This window comes from Coptis chinensis, chromosome 2, assembly GCF_015680905.1.
Source record: "Coptis chinensis isolate HL-2020 chromosome 2, ASM1568090v1, whole genome shotgun sequence".
NCBI lineage: Eukaryota > Viridiplantae > Streptophyta > Magnoliopsida > Ranunculales > Ranunculaceae > Coptis > Coptis chinensis.
The window spans coordinates 109,623,852-109,642,252 of NC_141457.1; the positions used below are offsets into that span (position 1 = coordinate 109,623,852).

The 18,401-nt window shown below is 37.7% G+C and overlaps 1 pseudogene; it reads right to left on the bottom strand.

The window, feature by feature from the left end:
• Nucleotides 1–766: 766 nt before the first annotated feature.
• LOC147520460 (uncharacterized) lies at nt 767–16,574 on the bottom strand (annotated as a pseudogene).
• Nucleotides 16,575–18,401: the final 1,827 nt, after the last annotated feature.

Below are 18,401 nucleotides of genomic sequence, written 5' to 3' on the forward strand. Positions count from 1 at the left end.
TTGTAGCTCAAGTAATTGTGATAGACTATAACTCTCAACCGATAATTATCTCTTTGATAAAAATGAATCACGGACATAAATCAATGTACACTAGTGGCAAAGCCATGTAGCTAAGGTTTAGCCTTAGACACACGAGTTAATGGGGCACGTACATTGATCCATGGTATTGTAAATTGGGCTTTAGCCCTTGATTAAATGAATAAAATAGAGACCCCTACTAATAGAGGCGTTTGCCAGGTGGGTGGGGTGAAAACAGATTTTGCTTTCTTTGTATGTGCCCCCTTAGTTTTTAATGACAGAACCGGATCTATGGGCCAGGGGCGTATCCAAGAATGTTATTAAGTGGGGGCGAGGGCTGTACTTAAGTTAAACTTAAAAAAAAAAAAAAAAAAAAAAAAAAATTATAACAATATCCCACCAAAAACTATACAGGCATCATCTTCGCTTTTATATTTCCGACAAACATCATACCAAAAAGTAATCATCTTCATTATACTATTCAAAATTAACAAAAACAAATGTCTTCACATAGACACATACTCAGAATAGATCTTGACAAATATAACAAAAGACATCCAAAAATTAAAACATGACACTAATGAAATCGTGACTTGCGAGGTTTCTTATCAAATTCATCTATTACTAACTCTATATCAACTTCGTTAGCAAACTCCCTTTCGATGTATATAACCATGCAATCCGCAAGAAACTCGTCATCCATCTTGTTACATAGTCGTGTTTTGACAAGTTTCATAGCTGAAAAGGCTCATTCAACAGTCACTGTGGAGATAGGAAGAGTCAAGACAAGACAAATCAATCTATCAATCAAATGATAAATAATTGACTTTCTTGTTTCAACTAAAGCTCGACATAACTCATAAATGGTACACAATTTCTGAAAACAAGGATGACGAGTCACATCAAGCTTATAATGTTGTAGTTGACTTCTCAAAATAAGTATCTCATGCTTCGTAAAGTCTTCACAATAATATTTCTCGGCGAGCTTGCAAATATCATCAATATGAAAGTGCTTAAAAGCATCTTTTGGGTCCAAAGCCGAACTAAGAGAAAGAAGCTCCATTGCCTCCTTAGAGAATCTACTGTTCAACTCCACCAACTGGTAATCTATTACAGCATTGAATATATCAATGTGGTAGTGGTGCTCAACTGTAATACAATCATTCTGTTGGCAAGAACGACGTGTACCCGTCATATGATGAGAGCTCATATTAGGAATATCAATGTCATGCTTCTGGCAAAAAGAAATCACATCCCCAAGGAAACTATGCCAACTTGTTCCTCTAAACTCTTGAAGAAGCTCCTTCGTACTTGAGACTAAACCCATGGCATTTAGAATGTCTTGAGACTTCACTTGCAAGACTTTACATAGTACATTTGTGATTCCCATAGTCTTATGCAATAAATGAAACATAAAGACAAATTCAAAGTCTCTCATAGCAACATAAGAACCCTTAGCTTCCCCATGCATGGTGTTACTAGACCTATTCTTCATGATGAGTTCAAGAACAGTACAAATTGCATCATACATCTCCATCAAGCTACAAATAGATTCATAGTGAGAACTCCATCGAGTTTCTCCAGCTTGTTGCAATGTACATACTTGATTAGCACCTCGTCCACTATTAAGCTCACCAATTGCTAACAAGTTTTCAACTCTTTCTTCCTCTTAGGCGGAACATGGAGATTAACAATGGATGCCAACTTTGAAAAGAATAACCAAACATCGGAAACATCTTTAGAAGCTGCAACTAATGCAAGTTGTAGTCGATGTGCAAAACAATGCACATAATATGCATAAGGACACTCCTTAAGAAATAGTGTTTGTAATCCATTCCATTGACCACGCATATTACTAGCACCATCATAACCTTGGCCTCTCATATTTCCAATAAGCAAATTATTACTAGCAAGAACTTTGGAAATCTCTTTTTTTCAAAGTTAATGCACAAGTGTCTTCAACACCAACAATAGCAAAAAACCTCTCTCTAACAAAACCATCACGATTAACAAATCTTACAATAATTGTCATTTGCTCTCTCCGTGAATTATCTTGTGCTTCATCCACAAGGATACAAAACTTTGCATCACCAACATCCTCATGTATTTTCTTTCTCACATTTTCGGCAAATATATGCAAAAGTGTCTTTTGAATACCATGTGAAGTATACAAGACATTTCCCGAATAATTACCTACTATTTCAGCAACTTTCTTGTTCAACAATTTTGAAAACTTGAACATTGCAAGGAAGCTTCCACAATTCTTTGATTTCTTTGACTCATCATGGCCTCTAAAAAGAAACCCTTGTAGTGCAAGCATCCGAATACATTGAACAACATTTCAGAGTAGGATCCGATTATTTGCAATCACTTCATTCGAAAGTCTATTGATAACGCTATCTATATGTCGAGAAAGATTCATTAAATTCTCACAATATATACAATGTTGCCGACCTATGTGGAGAACAAAGACCACCTTCATGTTTCAAAAAAGGACATTGCTTCCCACTGTTAACTTTTCTCTAATTTTGAAACCCATCAATGGTAAACACCGGATGCTTCGGAGGATTGGTTTCAAAGAGAAAACAATAGAAACAATATGCTCTATCCTTGTGGAGTGAGTACTCTAGCCAAGGAAATAGTTTGTACCAATTAGCATTGAACCGACGTCTTTGCTTTCCAAACATAGTCAATGGATAATCTTTTTTGTTCTCATGAGCCGGTCGACAAGGTCCCATTCTAAGATAAGCTACTCGGACTTCATCATGTTTGTTAAGCGGGTATTTGTATATAGCAATACGTTTATCCGGATCACGTTCAAATGGAGAAGTGACATCAACTTCTATAAGTGTAACTTCTTGAGCTTTGGAAAAATGTTCAACTTTGACTCTTTGAACTTGAGAAGAATGTTCAACTCTTTCAATTTCGACAACTTGAACTTTGGTAGGACGTTGCTCATCCCCATCAAGTTTTGAAGTATCAAGAATAGATGTTGAAGTTTCGCCACTTTCCGGTTTATCATCTTTTCGCTTATAGAACGATAGAAGAGTTCTTGGTTTTGGGCTTTAATGATGTATTAATTGTAACCTAAGATATTAAATAATTATCAATATACAATATATATGTCACGCCCCGAGACCCAACACACATCCCGAGGACGTTGAATGAATCTCGAGGCCGACACCTATCCCGATTTCTATCGAAATTTCGGCAGAGTTTCCTTTGTTTGATCGACATTCGTAAACCCTAAAACCTGTCATAAACCTGTCATAACCTGTCATAAACCTGGAAATCCTAAACTACAACCTTCCAACAAACATATATATGTAACCCAACCTTCTAAACAACATTATATACATCCACCCACTGTTTAAGTCTAACTGCTACTCAAATACATCAAAAGGAGCGGAGCTCTCTATATATACAACCAAAATGGCTAAACTATCTCTATACCACCCAAAATAGGAACTTGACTCCGTCCTCGTCAAGCATAAGGGAATCCTCCCAAATCCCCATAACCCTCATCGCTAGGGTTAGGAAAAGCCTCCTCCAAGAATGCTAACAAATGCGAAATGTTAAGTAGGATGAGCAACAACTATGCCGATAGAAACATACATAACCGATAAGCGGTCTACTTATAGAAAACATTTAAAAACATGGGGGTTTCTATAATAGTATTCAAATATTGTGACTATGTATATATACATCACTAACTAGCGAAATCATCTCGACATGCTTCATTGATATACAAAATAGAGTTTTTCACAATCATCATACAACTATTGTGGCATTTGTATCCTATTAGAATGGTGAGGGTACGACCGATTTTCGGCCCGATCACATGCAATCTCGGTTCAGTATTTTCCAGTGTGAACCATGCACCGTTGTTTTTCCGATTTTACCGGCAGGGAGCTGAAATGCCGTTGTTGTGTTCGTACACACAAAATCCCCAAAACTTTTAGGGCTCGGTGGGCCTGTGACTACCCCCATCCCCATACGTCACCTAACTTACGGTGGTCAACCGTTCGACGCATCGCAGACCGCTTTCGGGATCGACACATCGAGTGGATGGACTAAACTCTCACCTCCTCGGCGTCTAAACCTCATCGAGATAACATGTAACCCCACACAAGCTAATCACCATACAGCGTGACACGTACAAGCATGGTTATCTAGAAAAGTAGAAAAGGAATTCCCGGACTACATCCAGTGATGCATCCCTTTAAAGGTGGCCCACCACCTCGAAAGGTGTACACCTGCAGTTGGAATCTAGAAATACTGCGCCTCTCGAAATGCGACAACAGTTCCTTTCTTTATAGGAATTCACAGTTCCTTTTCTAAATCCCCTCGTGATAAACATAGTAATATCTATATATATATACTCGTATTACCGATTGTTTTCAAATTCTCTAGTTACATATCTAGTTTTTCTTTTAAAACTGTTGATTATATAGGTGTGAGTTTCGGATTTCCGAAATCGAGTAGAACAACCTATGACTCCCAAGCGGGCGGTCATAGTAAATAACAACCGATGATTCCCAAACGGCGAATCATCAGTAAAATAATAACACAACCATCCCAGAGAACAATCCGGAACCTCCCACCTAGTTACAAACAACAGGAAATCCTTCCCTGCATTACAAAATCCATCTCTCTGTCTCCTTACTGAGACAAGAGACGCGAACTTTTCCCCAAAACCAGTTTTTCACTTTTAACAAAGAAAACAATCCATCGCTACCCCGATTTTACAGAAAACCCATTTCACGCGAAAGCTATCTATATATATAGTTTATAGCGAGGAAATACAATGCAAAACATGAATATCATATATACATGCATGATTGATACACAACTATCTATTTCCTAGTTAAACAATTCAAATCATGCATGAAAATAAGCAGGCTATATACTGGTATGTAGGTTCCTACCTTAGCAAGCTCCGTTCTCCTCAATCCCACTTAACCGAATCAAGCTCGCTTAACCGAATCAACTCGAATTCACTCCTAAACATATACATATACGTCGGTTGTTAGAATTGATCGAACAACGAGGAATTATTATCTAGCGTAGGCCGAGAAGAAATCCCGACGTTAAGAATTTGGTTTCGGTATTTTTTCCTATAACTTCACGGTCAATGAGAGCTACAAGCCATTTCGCCTTTGTTACTCGACGGCTCTCTGCGGCTATTTCGGGCCATGGCGGCCCCTCATATCGACGCCAATCCTATAACATCTCAATTGATTCCCAATTTCAACTACAAACCAATCCAGCCGCTTCGATTCATATTAAATCTCGAAATATACATTAACGGTTGTAAATCGACATGAATCTCGAATTTGAAATGAATAACCAAATTCTTACCAAGTCGAAGACAAAATCGCCCTAGCTCTTGCTCCACCAAAATCGCTCCACTCTATCGCCAACCCCACTGCCGTCGACATAATAACCACCCCATTCAATTATCTTTCATCAATACCACTAATTAACTTTCGAAATCGAGTTTACACTATCGATTTGTAGGTGAAATTCACTAACCTTTTGCGAAAACCGACGAGCTCCAAGAATTTTCGGCTCCACCCATTTCCCTCCACTTTAGCTCCTCAAACTGCCCTTTGCCGACCTTCAACACCCCCAATACAATCAATTTCAGCATTACAATCCCAAGCTATCTAAATCGAGTCTAATAATTATTTGAAACGAAAATAAAACTCACCTTCCGCTGTGTTACGGCAAAAATCCGAATTTTTTGTGAGTCTCCACACTTGAATTCACTGTTGTTAGTGATTGGTTGTTCGAATTCGTGGGTTTGAATTGATTGGAGAGGAATTCACTCACTATCGCCGTGATTTGGCTGCGGTATGCTCGAATTTCAAGAGATTTTGAATTCTCTCACTTCATTCTAGTGTTTCTAGGTTTGAGGAACGAAGAATTTATGGTTGGATCGATGGCAATTGAGAGAATTTTGATTTCTCTCTCCTAGGGTTTTAGAAAGGTGCGAATTGGGGAAGAAGAAGTGCGATTTTGGTTTGGTCGATTTTTGCCTGTTTCGCGAGTTTCGTTTTTTCCTATTTGGGCCGCGATATATTTAGGCCCAAGCCCAATATATCCTAATTAGACTTAACGTCCTAATTAACTCTAACCCCCACTAATTCGACTTAGCGTCTTGATTATTTTTCGGCCCATCCCGCTAAATTTAATCTTCTATATTTTATCTCACCGCAGGCTATAACAATAACCCACTCATGCGTGTAGGCTGTTAACTCGTGCCAGCTTCGCACGCAGAAAACCGCTAACCGGCATTTTGTCAAATTTTCGCATATGGTCGCTTACCTAACGTGACTTATGAGTCGGAGTTAAGTTTGATAAAGTTACGACGGTTGAAAAATATAAACCCGACGACCAATTTACATAAATGACCCTAGATTTGATATGAAATTTACAAAAATACCCTTAATAATAATTCAAGTCTTTACAATATAGAGAAAATAATTATTATTGGGCGTTATCACATCATCCACATAATCTAAAATTTCTAATGCCTAAAAACAAAATCCAATTCAAACAAAATAGTTCTATTAGTGTCACTAAATCCTAGACAAATAAACAAATTCATATAAATAATTTAAATAAATTGGTATCTTAACTAAATTAATGTCTAATGCACAAACATTTAAACAACTAAACAAGTATCATAATAAGTTAATAAATTAATTGAGAATAATTGAACTAAATTTTTTACCTTATGAGAATAATAAGAGTTTGCAAGAGTTGAATAAGTGAAGAACCGAAGAAAATAATAAGAAAATACATCCAAGAGGCCAATAGCGAGGAAGAAGAACCGAGAGTGTGATTGTGTGAGATAATACCCGTCACTCGAGAGTTACCCGAGACTGCTGAGAGTTTGAGAGAGGAAAGTTTCTCTCTGTTCCTGTTCGTTGGCAATTCTTGGGTTTCTAATTTCTTAGTTTCTAAGTGACTGGGTTCAATGAGTTAATGGGCTGGGCTAAATTTGTTGGCTTTAAGTTTCTATTTTTAAATTTGAACACTACTACTTTTTTTTTTTTTACCAAAGCTTGGGTGTGCTGCAACCCACCCCCGCCCCCGCCCCCACTAGATCCGCCCCTGTATGGGGCTTCATTTAGCTGAGAAAATATTAGCTGATCAAGGCATTGGTTAAAAAATTCATTGGTTGTTAGTATTAAAAAAAAAAATTGAATGAAAATTCGGTTGTGTTTTTGTTATTTTTTATGTATTTTATGTCTTCACTATTACTTTAAGTCCTCCACTCTTATCCTTAATAATAAATTAATCTAAAATTTTGTTTTTATATTTTTTGGACAATATTTAAATTATCATGTCATGGTGTGTATTTTGAAGTTTGAACTGTAATTTCAATCCAAGAGCAAATAAATGAAGGTACCTATGTGGACCGTTCAATTGGTTTCAATGTTTTCGTAGCTAAACTACTTGAATATATTTGTTTCGTTGTAGAGAATGACAACTATTATTAATATTTACAAATATAATATCACGAATCTTTTACTTTCGAAGTTTTGCAACCAAACGTTTAAAGCGCGTACTAATTAAACACTGTATAATTACTGTATTGTGAATTTTTGACCGAATATTTAACCATACCATTTTTGAGTCACCGAATAATTCTTGAATTATTCTCATACCGTATTGCTAACAAGGGTCGGTACTTGTATAGAGTGGACCACAGAAGTTTTCATTTTTCATTTGACAATGATATAAACTGGAGTATCTTCAAGTAAACCATCTTTTGGATAGAGACCTACTGAAGTACTAAACGGCAAGTAGCAAACAAAATTCTAAATTCGACAATGCTATTATTTTTATTTTTATTCTTATTAATTTTCTTTTCTTTTAAGCATATAAGAGAGCCACCCCCAGAAGACCAAGGATTTTGTCGAGGCATGTGATCGAACAAAGAATGGATTTAAATTGCCTCACATGCTAATTATTAGTTGGTAGAGATTGCCATGAATAATTAGGGATTAAAAAGACCTAATCTTTATGTGAAATTATGTGAAAACATAAAGACTAGGATTATAACAAATCTATACTAGCATATTAAAAATTAATCAAGGTGGAATCAAATCCCCTAATTCCTTCTCGATATTCACATCTTAGTATTTAATTGTCATAGTATAAGTTAGAGCATCTTAATTAGTTCAATCACCATATTAGTATAATTAAAACATTACTCTCACGGATTAAGTAGGATTGTTAAATTAGTGAAACTTTACGTCTAAAACAATTAGGAGTGGAATGAATTCTCTACTCCACATATTGCAATAGAATCGAGAGTAGAAACTCTGATCATTAAGTAGAAATTCATGTGTTTACTTATTCCTAGCATAATTAGTTAAGAGTAGGTAAAACGGTTGTTTTTACGTTTATAAAAAACGATTGAGAAACCAAAGCTAAAGGGAGGTCTGGGAGTCCGAAATCTACAACATACAAATCTAGCCCTCCTAGCTAAAAAAGGCTAGGAAGTCATTGCAAGCGGCAGGTCTCTATGGGTCGATATTGTCAAGGCCGCAAAATACCTTCGAAGTCAAGACTTCTTAACAATGTGCCCCAAACCACTTGACTCTAGAGTCTGGAGAGATATCCTCAAGGCTCGTACAATCCTTAATAAAGGATTGGGATAGGAGATAGGCAATGGATTATCAATCCACCTTTTCACCGAGAGCTGGATTCCAAGTAATGAAGGTATTACCGCTCCAATATACTCAAATCCCACCATCAAACCCACCTTCGTCTTGGACCTCATTGATAGTACCACAAGAAAATGGCGCTCAAACATCATCTACCACTGCTGGCCAGCAGAAATTGCGAAGAAAATAATCTCCATTCCACTTTCCGACAGTGAAAAACCCGACAGAAGAATTTTGACTCTATCAATAAATGGGAAATATACGGTGAAATCGGGCTATAAGGCAATAAACTCAGACCACGTACACTACCCCTTTCTTTGATTGGAGAATCATATGGAAACTCTGATATCCCCCGTGAGTGAAAGTATTCATGTGGAAACTTTTGCGAGATGCTCTGAACTCTTCCTCTTATCTATTCAACATATGATTGAACTTTATTAACCTAGACTGCATACATCTTTTGCAAAAGCCACCCAGATACCGCACAACACCTATTCCATGAATACCCATTCACCCAAACCATATGGAGAACTAGTCCAATCCCCCACATTGCCTCCGTACCCTTCAATGAAACACCACATATATGGATGAATAAGATCCATATATAACTTGATGAGAAATCAACATAGTAATATACCCTTTGTTATGGAACTCTTTGCAATCATCTGTTGGAACATCTGGAATAGTAAAAATGCAATGCTATTTGAACACAAAAGGGTGACACCTCAAGGCACACTCAGAGCTAGTCTTGCTTTTTGGAGAAGTATACAAAGAATGTCCAGACATTACTCCTTAAAACCAAGAGACAGAAACAACTCATTCATCTCTACTGGAAGCCTCATATAGCCCCATATATTACCTTAAACACAGATGGCGATTGTCACCAGGGGCGGCCTTGAGTTCTTAAGGGCCCTAGCCAAGCACTTAATGTGAAGCTCCCCACCTTTGGGATCTAACAAAAAACCTATAGAGAGAGTTATTTAAAATGAGCTGAATTGATAGGTTAGAGAAGAAGAAAGTGCCTTTGTGCAGTACATGTTCTGTCTTGTGAGCAAACAAGTGGTTTTCTTAGTTGGCAGTGAGAAAATATAAAACGTGTAGTAATAATTGTCATTGAATTTGGGGCCCTAGTTATGAGCAAAAACTTTGGGGCCCCAGCTGCCCACCTCTCTCGGCTACCCTCAGAGTCTCCCCTGCTTGTCATAGAAACCTAGGTCCTTTGGGGTTGGGATGTGTGCTAAGGAATTATGACGGTAGTTTCGTTGTTGCTTCAGTATATTTGGTACCTGTCTGTACTGTAAGAACTGTTATTCAGAACGAATATTTCTACAAACCGCGAACACCACGCGCAGTGGAATTAATGGGTGTCCACGATTTGTGATTGGAAAACATACCTTTGAATCCGATTTAGATAACTCTAAGAATCCAAGCTTTATCAAATCCGAATCAACAATCAACCCCTTGATCTTCTATTGTATTCCTTTATAATAGATTGGACGTTGTGTGGACAACTATCTACCAACCCCCTTATTTCTCTCAAGATCATAAACGAATTCACATCTACTTTTCTTGTCTCTTTTTCTAATCCAGTGAATAGTCAATTTCGGCCAGAGAGAAAGAGTATTCTATTTATAGGCTACAACAGGGACCATGAGAAGAAATTAGGGTTGGGCCTCCTGACGGGCTTGGGCTTCGCATATTCGCCCCGAACACACGGCCCAAGTCCGTCAACAAATGACTTATTCCATTAAAGGCCATTGTTGCACTACCGCCCTAATCTCAAATTACGTGTCAGTGTTTATGGGCTCCATATTATATGCTCATTGATCTCCCCATGTTTAAAATATCGAATGTCCGTTGATTAAGTCAAGTTACTGACAACTTCATTAATCAACTTCTTATGTCCCTAAGTAGTACTACTTAATCTCATTGTCATGTCGGAATAAATCCACCTGCAGGGTTTACATGACAATCTTTTTGAGCTCCTCAATGGGATATCATCAACCCGACTATTTGTGGGACACGGATTCCTTCTATAATCAACAACACACCTTACATACAATGTCATTACCCAATCCATCGAGTTTGTTGATTCACAAATGAATCTCACTCATTGATGATTTAAAGCAATGTACAATGCATGTAAGTGCCCGTTATTATATCCGGATTAGGAGGACAAGCATCCATAATAACAGAGGCGTTTGTTCTCTTATATAGTCAGTATAAGGAGAAACAACCTCACTTGGTTCTGTTCAATATACACAAAGTGTACAAGCGTAATTCTATAGTCAAGATAGACTAATACCAGATTATACTGCAACTGTACTAATGGTTTGTCCAAATCCATCTAGGTTGTGAACGATTACTTATACTTCATAATGTACTGATGATATGATCTTCTGTGTGTTCACACCATATCATCTACAACATAAAGTATTAGACACATGTATATAACTAATAACATATATAATATGCATAACATTTGCCCATATAATTCTCATTCAAAATATAAAGAATTAGAGTTAATACAAAAGTAATGTTTTTAGTATATAACTCTATCATGTACATTCTTCCTTGTCGAAGCTTTGGCAATGAGACTAGGTCTCTATCTAGCTATTTCCTATAGCATCACACATATACACATCCAAAGTGACTCGAATGCCTTAATAAGCTGCATTAAGGGAGATGACAAGGACAGTCCATGGGAGGCAGTTGGAATCATAGAGGATATTCGACAACTTTTCTCCTTCTTCGAAAATATATCCCTCAATCACATCTATAGAGAAGGAAACTCCATAGCAGACAATCTTGCACAGCATGACATTATTTTAACTAGATACATGAGTTGGCATGGTAGACGACCACCTGATGATATTATCTTAAAGAACTCGATCTATTTTGACTGTATGGGTTTTTCAAAGCCCAAATTAGTATAAATAATATGCAAAAATTTCCTTGATCATATGCTATTTGACAGGTTGAATGGTATCCCTATGTTGAAGTCCGAGCTACACGGCCGGTGGATGAAATAGCATTTTTCGAGGGATTTATATGCTTTCTTGATAATGTCGAGCAGTATAATGTTTCGAGGGTTGTGCGTCAGTTGGGTCATATGCAATTTGTACCCTCAGATCCCCCAAGACCAAATACCTCGACGCGAACTACTTCCGGACGCGGGTATGATGTGAAATTTAATATTGCGCTTTCCTACTGGAGTAAATGGCAGAATCACTTGATTCAACTTGAACAACGAGGACCCATTTCGTCTTATCCATGGGAGTGTGTTAGTACATACATGAGTTGGTACGAAAACAATAGTCATATTCGAATGATAAACCCTAATCATCTTAGTCACTACTCCCTACAGAGTCTTCCATATCATAATCTGGTGAGTTAATATCTTACAACGTTAATTTTTGTTTTGTTTTGTTTTGGTATTTTATAAATGTAAATGTATATACTAATGTAGTTTTTCATTTTAATTTTGACAGCACCCCGTCGTCGATGAAATTTCTTGCTTGCTCAATCAAGGCCTGCAATTGGGTAGGACTGCGATTCCAGATGATGCACAGAACGAGTTCATGGAGGCATACAATTTGACCCGGTGCAAGTTCATTGGCAGACGATATTGTAAAGGAGTATATGATTTAGGTATGTTGAGTTTGGTTAGTTTAGGGTTTAGTGGTTAGTTTGGTTAGTTTATCTCCTTTTATCTTGTGTTGGGACGAGTGTTGGAAATGGAAATGGTTTGTTTGTCAGTTCTCAATGGTTTATCAGTTCTCAATAGTGTTTATCAGTTCTCAATAGTGTTTATCAGTTCTTGTATTATTTTTTTAGAGTTTTAAGTGGGGAAATGGGAAGTGAGGGTGGTTTTGTTTTTTGTCTGGTAGATAAAAATGCTCATGCATCAGGCAATGCTGCTACAAAGTTATTGTCGCGCTTGGAAATGAGGGTATTGATTCCAAGATTCTTTCTTTCTTAACTCGATTCTTTAGCGGTGAGAGTTGTAAGTGTATTGTGTGTCTTGGAGCTAAAGAAAGAGTTAGGAGATCATTTTAGTTGGAATTTGTGTTTGTTTTTTGGTGGGTTTTGCTTTACTTTTTAGTTTGTGTTAGTTGAGATGATGCGGGGAGTGTTTATTGGCATTTGAGATGATCGCGGGTTTTTTGCTTTACTTTTTTCAGTTTTGTTAGTTGAGATGATGCGGGGAGTGCTCTGAGTTGTATACTTCTTGTTTGAGATGATCGCGGTGAGTGTTTATTGGCATTTGTCTTTCTTTGTTCTTTTGAGAGTTGATCATGACTTAAGTTCAAGAGTTTTCCAATCAATGAGGTTTCTAGATTTGGTGTTGGATTTGACATATGTGGTAGTATTTATACTGATTCATGTGTTTTTATTGGGGGGTAATTAGGCAAATGGTGGTGGAGGAAGATGGTGAACATGAGGAAGCAAGTGGAGAGGTTAGTTTTTCTGTTAGACCTTAATAAAGCAGTTTGATTTAACTTTGCTTGACTGATCTATTTATTCAATTTTTTTGTTTTGCAGGAAGGAGATAAAGAACAAAGAGTTAGATATACAACTAAAGTCAGAAAGTTAGATTGGAAATCTCTTTGTAGTCAAAAAGTGTTATGTTAGGACTCTTTTTGTAAGTGCAAGTTGTTGATATGTAGCAACTTAGCTTTATGTTCAGTAATTCAGACAATGTATTTCACATGGTGTCACATTGTTGAAATATGAAATGATAGTGATCTTGCTTTGTACATGTCATTCTTTTGATGTTCACCTAAGATCCTAGGGTTTTTTGGTGCAAGATCTAGTAAAACGGCATGCCAAAGAATGGCCTTTGGTTATGTTTTTGCTATTAGCAGGCATTGAATTTATTAGGACGTCTGTTGTCAGTGGAGTAAACAGTTATACTACTTACCAGGGTTGCGCATCTGTGCTTTGCTTAGATCTCAGTTTATATCCATTCAATGGCTTTTCTTGTGCTCTCCGACAACTTGCGCATTTTAATTTGTCACAACGGTATAAACTGAGATCCCAATGTTATTAATAATCTAATGCAGAACCCAAAAATCCCAATGTTATTAACAAAAATCCCAATGTTATTTGCCAAAACACAAAAATCTAATGAAGTACGCAATGTTTTTGCCAAAACACAAAAGATCTGTTTTTTTGCCTCTTGAACGGTGTGGCCACACCATTTGGGACTAAGTCCAAACAGACACGTCATTTTTTTTATTCAAGTTCAAATCCAAACGATATGGCCGCACCGTTTGGACTTAGTCCCAAACGGTGTGGCCATGCCATTTAGGACTAAGTCCAAACGGGCGGCCATATCGTTTGGATTTGAACTTGCATCAAAAAAATGACGTGTCTGTTTGGACTTAGTCCCAAACAGTGTGGGGTCCAAACGGTGTGACCATGCCGTTTGGGACTAAGTCCAAATAGACGTCATTTTTTTTATCCAAGTTCAAATCAAAACGATATGGCTACACCGTTTGGACTTAGTCCCAAACGGCATGGCCACACCGTTTGAGACTAATTCCAAACGGTGCGGCCATATCGTTTGGATTTGAACTTGCATAAAAAAAATGACGTCTCTGTTTGGACTTAGTCCGAAACGGTGTCGCTACACCGTTTGGACTTAGTCCCAAACAGTGTGGCCACACCGTTTCGGACTAAGTCCAAACAGACAACACCATTTTTATCCCAGTTCAAATCCCAAACGACATGGCCACACCGTTTTGGACCTAGTCCAAACGGTGTGGCCATGCCGTTTGGGACTAAGTCCAAACAGACACGTCATTTTTTTTATCCAAGTTCAAATACAAACGATATGGCCACACCGTTTGGACTTAGTCCTAAACGCATGGCCACACCGTTTGGGACTAGGTCCAAACGGTATGGCCATATCGTTTGGATTTGAACTTGGATAAAAAAATGACGTGTCTGTTTTTTTGCCCCTTGACCGTCAAGAGGCAAAAAAACAGAAGTTTCGTGTTTTGGCAATTTATCAGTTGAGCTAAATTTTGTTGATGTTGATTGATGATCATATGAGTTGAGGTAAATTTGTTGTTGACAAACGTTGGCATTATACTGGTGGTATAGTATCTGCATCAATGCATCATATCAACTTACGGAACAAAATTGCAAGTGGGCGCGCTTGTGTAACAACAGTAACATTTATAATAAGCACATCAAAATGTTTTATGGAATCCCAAATATTATTGTTCTGTACTACAATATTTAAGCACATCATAATGAATTAGCAACAAGTATAGCCTGCCTGCACCTAGCTTTGGTTTGTTCAAGCCTTTCACTCTAAGTTTCAGCTCTCTTCAACTTCTCCACCTTCTTTCAACACTTCTGCTTCTTCTCTCGTTCTTTCCGCGACAATTTCTCCCGTTGTAGCTAATAACTCAATTTTGACGCACTTTCTTCGAATGGTGCATAGTCAAGGTGGCAGTGATATTGTCGCATCTTGTGGAACTGTAGCAGTCAGAAACATAACCGCAGAGAATGATGAAAAGACTGAAGATCGACCGATGCAAAGTCGAGGGGCTGGAAACGAAACGGATGAGTAGGCAATATTTTTACCTAAAGCAAAGCTTTGCCTCCGATTCTCCATTTCTCCTTGAGCCATACTTCTTTTCTACAACATCAATGAGATTAGAACTCATTCTAATTAAACTCCCCAAAAGTAACCTAAACCCAAACAATATTGAACTTTGAAAATAAAAAGGGAGAAAGAAGTTATCAAAAAAGCACCGGTCTATCATTATGTTGTTTCCTATCTAGAGCCTAGAAGGCAACATTAGATACTATCCAATGGACATAATGATGCAATAGAACACAACCCTCGATTAGTTCTACTTAACAACACTTGATAAAACTCTAACAAGGCTGCCATATCTAAACCACTCTTAACAAGTCCGGACATCAATGAAGTCCATGACACAACATCCGGGACCAATATAGAATCAAATATTCGACGCCAAGATAAGATAAAATATCATTAGAACTAGTGAACAAATGAATCAAAGAGTTTTGAATAAAGCTATACTTACAATCGGCCAGTCATTATTATTTTTCTCCGGACAATTTCTCGAGTCATGGTTAGCAATCTGTCCACATCTGTGACACTTTCTTCCTGAATTGTTTAGGGCTATCTCTTTGGGGGATTTTCATCTATCCGCTTTCTTCTTCCCCCTCCCTTTTGTTTGAGAAATTTTGGGATTCAAAATCAATAGCTGAAATAAAGACCAAATGAAAATAAATATTTATATCAAATTAAACACCGAATTAAACACTAAATTTATATCAAATTAAACATTCAAATAAAAAAAACCTGTGATGTATTAACCGAAGGTATCGAATGCTTTGCAATCGAGGCTCTGCGAACTTGCGTCTCCTTCAGAGGGAAGTCTCATTAAACTTTGAAATTTCAATAGCCATTTCACCAATCTTTTCAATAAAATATGAATAACCCTCAAAAGTATCGCGACACATCATAAGCCACTTGAGAAGCAACCTTGATAGAATGAGCCACTCTCAAAGGTTCATTTGAGACATTCCGACCACAAATCCAATTATCAAACTCCGCTCTATAAGTGTTAGCCTTTTGCATCCACCGGCGTCAATCTAAAATGGTTTGGAATCTCTTCAATCTCAGAAGCGCGATAAAAACCTTTAAGATATGACCACAAAGCAAATCCATAAACTGAAAGTACTTGCATTCGCAGATCTCCTCTAAGGTTCCTCTATCGAAACTCACTCTCCAAATAGAATTCTTTGGTGGTCTCTCCATTTCACCATGTAGCTTCCGGTTCCATACCTGTGAATCTGTTCCCCATCAATTTTGTACTCCATCTTTGCCTTTTCTAGTTGCTCTTTAAATTTATTGAATATTGAGATCATATAGACCTTCGCGGCATGCATAAGGAGGAAAGCATCGTTAGGCACAATCCGTGAACTATGCTCGGTGCGGTAATCAGAATCTCTTTCTTTCCTAGCAAGCAAAGCCAAAGACTTCTCATTACCATGTACAAACTGCATAAGCGTAGTCGTCGAATTGACAAACTGGTCATAATGAGCATTCATCGATTCACCGACCCGGTCGCATGCATACCGACAAAAAAGGTGCCATTGAGATAACAAGGAACCCATTTCTCCCGCATTGAATATATCTCTGTCAACCAAGGATTTTCAGACAACTCATACTTCTCAATGATTGTACACCATCTTCTCTCAAAATCAACAATCCTATATGAAAAAGAAATAGTGTTCTTCAACTCAGTTACCAATGTCTCAAATTTGGTAAATGACATCTTCTCTTGGAATTTCTGCATAATATGCCAAAGACAGTAACGATGACGAGTACTAGGAAACACTTTGGCAATGGCTGCAGTCATCGCTCTATCCTGGTCAGTGATGATTGCAGTTGGTGCACGACCACCCATGGCTGCAAGCCAGGCCTTAAATAGCGATATAAATGTATCTTCTGTCTCATCAAGCAACAATGCGCAACCAAACTGAATCGACTGATAATGATGGTTGACTCCAGTAAAAGGGGCAAAAGGCATGGAATATGCATTGGTACGATATGTGGTATCAAAAGACACAACATCCCCGAAATAGTCATACTAGCATCGAGACCTCCCATGAACCCAGAAAAAGTTCACCGTAATCCCATTTTCATCTAAATCAATAGCGTAGTAAAACCGGGGATCCTAGCTCGGCACTCTTCTGCATAAAATATTGTAGCACGGCAGTTGCATCACCTTCTTTAGGAATCTTTCTGGTCAAACCATAATAATGGTTCCAACAATCTTTCTGTGTAAACCCAACTTCCTCTCCATGGAAAACAGATGCCACTTTCCCAACAGATAAATTGTTATCACTAAATATCTTGGTCAAGCCCATCACGCCCGGGCATATGTTTGTTAGTTTTCATGCAAATTCTCTTCGATGGGGTCACCAGACCGTGACTATGGTCATTATGAGCAACGCTGACCTTATATATCTCTTCATGCATTCTTTTCTTAATACGAATTCTAGATTGGCAACCACACCGGATAGTTGATGTATTTCTTGATCGGACTTCATCTCTCTTGTTAACCCCTTCACGTGAGCAAACCAAGAACAACCACTAACCAAATCCACCGATTTTTTGTTGCTTGGAAGTCGTCCGAACACGAAGTCTCAAATCCCTCTTGTTGACCATACTCTTTGTAATAAGTCTTTGCCTCGTCAACACTTGTAAAAGTCATTCCTATATAAGGAGCAGCTAATGTTTGCGTGCCTTGAACAGGGGCTTTAGTAGACGAAGACCCAACTACGTCTTCTTCAATATTGATTGATGTCTCTGTCTCTATTTCTATAAATCAAAAAAATTAAAAATATAAATAACTTAAACAGTCAAAAATCCCAATGTACATAAACAGTGTAAATAACTTAAACATCAAAACTCTGACAGAGTTCACTGAACTCTGATAGAATTCAAAACTCTGACAGAGTTCACTGAATATGCTACTTCACCGAACTCTGACAGAGTTCAAAACTCTGATAGAGTTCACCGAACTCTGACAGAGTTCAAAATTCTGACAGAGTTCAAAACTCTGATAGAGTTCAAAACTCGGCGAGTTCACCGAATATGCTACTTCGAAGAGTTCAAAAAGAGTTCAAAACTCGATAGAG